The following is a 3,952-nucleotide window of genomic DNA, read 5'->3' on the forward strand; positions in this document are numbered from 1 at the left end:
GGGTGTTGGCATTTTGAAAGTTTTAACTTGTCAGAGAATCTGAGGCTTGAACAAGACGTTGGAGATTATCTAAGCCAGGGGTCAGCAAATTGGGCCAAATCTCCCTTGATACCCAGTTTTGGAAAATTAAGTTTTATTGGAATACAATGACCATGCATTTTTACATTTTTTATGCTACAAAATGGCAACAATGGCAGAGTTGAACAGTTGTAAGGGAGACCACGTGACTCACAAAGCCAAAGATATTTACTATTTACTCCTTTACAGACAAAGCTTGCCAACATCTGATCCAGCCGAACCCTGGTTACCTCCCTTACATTTGACCAAATCTTGAACACCTTCTGTGACAGCTCACTTCCTAATTCTCACCAGCTTTTTAATTCTAGACGTTTCCTTCTTATGTTAAGCTGCATTAGCTTTCTTGATTTTCTTTTTTCTACTACTTTATTGGAAAACTAAAAAGTCAAATAACCCCGAAGAGCTAACTTCTAACGGTAGAATTACAAACACCTTTGCAGATAGGGACTTTAGAAGTAATTATCTTTCAAACCACATGACATAGGTATTTGCCTCTTTTCTGCCCACTTGCAAGGTCCACCCTTGAAAATTTGGGGATTCAGTCTTGTAGACTGAGTCAAATCAGCTGTTGGAGGTGGAAATAAAAACATAGGATGCCCAGTTACGTTTGAATTTCCGATAAACAACGAACACTATTTTACTGTAATTTTGCTCCAAATATTGCATGGGATATGCTTACCCCTAATAATTATTTGCTTTTTAACTGAAATTCAAATTTAACAAGAGCATTTTATGCTATTATTTACTAAATCTGGCAACCCCATCCCGGAGGCCCATATTTTCTCCCCTTGTGACACTGAATTGAGTGCCTATCACCTGTGTTTCCAGAGTGACTTGTCTTACTTACAGAGTGACCTGGAAACTCTTTTTTTTTTTAAAAAGATTTTATTTATTTATTTGACAGAGAGACAGCCAGCGAGAGAGGGAACACAAGCAGGGAGAGTAGAAGAGGAAGAAGCAGGCTCCCAGCAGGGGAGCCTGACGCGGGGCTCGATCCCAGAACACTGGGATCACGCCCTGAGCCAAAGGCAGATGCTTAACCACTGAGCCACCCAGGCGCCCCTGAACTGGAAACTCTTTGAGGGCAGAGATTATGGCCAGTTCCCCACTGAATCCCCCGTGCATTAGACATGGTCAGACATGCAGTAGACTTCAGTGTTTGCTGAATGATTCGTGCCTAATTCCTGTTCCTTCCTCTTCCCATCCCCTGCCCCAGGTAGGAAGCCACCTGACGTCCAACTGAAAACCCACATATCTCTAACCCAAACCCCCAGATCCTGGAGCTGGAGAGGGAATGCCTGAACTGGGTCCCAGCAATAATCCTGGTGTCAAGCTGGTGTCCACGATGGATCTTCAGAGTCAGGGGAGCTAGGGCGCATAGCAGGGGTGAGACGAAGAGCGAGATCAGGAAGACTAGCAGGGAAGTAGGTACAGACAGAAGCAGCAAGATGTTGGTCTGTATGAAATCTGCAGAGGTTGTATCCCCAGCCAAGGTGATTTCATTCCCTCTCTGGTGCCCTGCTGTGATTGGGTAGAGCTGTTTCCGGGGACCGGCACTTGTAGGCGTGCCAAATTTTGCCTGAGGTTGGAAAAGGCAGGAACATCCCTCTGAGGCTCTGTGTCACTCCAAAGCTTTGTGGAGTCTCTGGAAGACCTTGTGCAGGTCTTGAATGTAGCAAATCTCTTTGGTATCCATATAGACACAGATATCGATAAAATATATATCGCTCCTAGTGTGGAGCCCAACTCAGGGCTCGAGCTCATGACCCTGAGATCAAGGCCTGAGCTGAGATCAAGAGTCGGAGCTTAACCAACTGAGCCGCCCAGGCGCCCCCAGTATCCATATTTGAAATGAGTAAATAAGTGAAAATAGATATTCATTTTTTTAGGGTTATTTTAATAAGAGCCAAAGAAAGCAAACAGTAGTAGCTGACCTAAGATAAAATCTAATAACTGGCAGTCTTTTGAAAGTTGGTTTCATTACCGTTGGAAGGTTAGTAGAATGTGTTCAACACTCGTACGTCACAGAATACGGCTGTGGCTGAGCGCTGTTTTTACTGGCTTCAAAGAAGACCTTTGTGTGTGTGCCTTAGACTTCTTTGTTCAAGGTATAAAAATGGGTGAGGGCCCTTAGTCACATTTATACTAAAGGTGAAGTTATCAGGAAATCATATGCTTAGCAGTGCTTTTCAAAGCCTGTCAGCTGTTGGTGTTAAAACAATCAGTAAGACCAGATGAATTTAAACATAACAGTACTGAAGACAGTTTAAAAGAAAAAAAAAGTAAATTGCTTTTGCTTAGTTTGTAAAAGGTCTTTTTCAGAGATTTCTCTGGATTCCTTCCTGCAGCCACCCAGGTCAGCCAGAGGGGAAGCAGGACCCCTATAAGAACAAGGTTCTGTTGAGAGGTTCAGACTGGGCCACTGGTGTTCAGAGAACACCAAACAGAGCTTTTCTTTTCTTTTCCTTTTAAAAAGATTTTATTTATTTGTTAGAGAGAGAGAGCATGAGTGAGCACAAGCAGGGGGAGTGGCAGGCAGAGGGAGAAGCAGGCTACCCACTGAGCAGGGAGCCCGACGAGGGGCTCAATCCCAGGACCCTGGGATGATGACCTGAGGTGAAGGCAGACACTTAACCAACTGAGCCAATCAGGCATCCCCCAAACAGAACTTTTTTTGACATTTCTGCACATGGCTACACTCTGGCAAAGAGGCTATTGATGCTCTGACCCCCATATCTCTTTTCAATTCAGTTAAACAATGGTGTAGACCCCTGTAAGAAAAGCCCCAGCCTGGGTGCCAGAGGTGCTGACATCATGAAAGGCTTTGGGCTCTCAAGGAGTTGACAACCCAGTTAGTGGAGATTAGAGGGAGTACTAGACAGGCCCCAGGGTGTTCTTTGATTTCTTGCACTCCTCCCACACTCCCACTGCTCCCCATCAAATCTATTAGCAATTACCCTGAATCTGTCCACTGCTCTTTCTTCACTACCACCATCCTTGTCCAAGACATAGACATCTTGCCTGGACATGGGCAGTGGCTGCCAATGGTCCTCTCAGTTCTACTCTGGGTCCACGGAGGAAGCAGAAGAAGGTTTCCTAAACACATCAGGTCCTATTCTTTGAAATCTGTGAGTGTTACTTTATTTGGAAAAAGGGTCTTTGCAGATATGATTAAGTCAAGAATGCTGAGAGGAGAGATTATCCTGGATTATCAGGGTAGGCGCTAAATGCCACCACAAGTGTCCTTGTAAGAGACAATCAGAGGGAGCTTTGGCACATGGAGAAGAAAAGAAAGCAATGTGAAGACAGAGGCAGAGGTCATAAATGATGCAGCCATAAGCCAAGGAATGCCAGCGGCCATCAGAAGCTGCTAGAGACAGCTGATTTTTGGCCCAGTGCTACTGATTTCCTTCTCCTGGCCTCCAGAACCATGAGAAAATAACTTCTTATTTGTGAAAAATAAATAAATAAAAATACATTCAAGTTTGTATTGCATAATTTATTATAACAACCCCAGGAAACTAACTAAGCCCCTCAAATCCATTCTCTGCACAGAAGTCAGACTGAACTTTTGATGATGAAAATCAGACCATGGCAATCTCTTGCTTAAGTCCTATTCATGAATTATCATCACAAGTAAAATGGGTCCAAAGTCCCACAGAGATATTTGTTGGGTAACTGGGAAATCTGAATATGGACTGGATGTTAGATGATATTATGGAATTATTGTTAAATTTTTTTTAATGCAGTAATGTTAATTGCGGTTATGCAGCAGAAGTTCCTAGTACTGGGGGATGCATGTTGAAGCATTTAGGGGTGAAGTGTCCCTCAAGTTACTTTCAGGCTGTTCATGAAAAAAGCATACATTTTTGGC

Source organism: Ursus americanus, chromosome 1 (assembly GCF_024610735.1).
Source record: "Ursus americanus isolate L20-20 chromosome 1, mUrsAme1.1.p, whole genome shotgun sequence".
Classification (NCBI taxonomy): Eukaryota; Metazoa; Chordata; class Mammalia; order Carnivora; family Ursidae; genus Ursus; species Ursus americanus.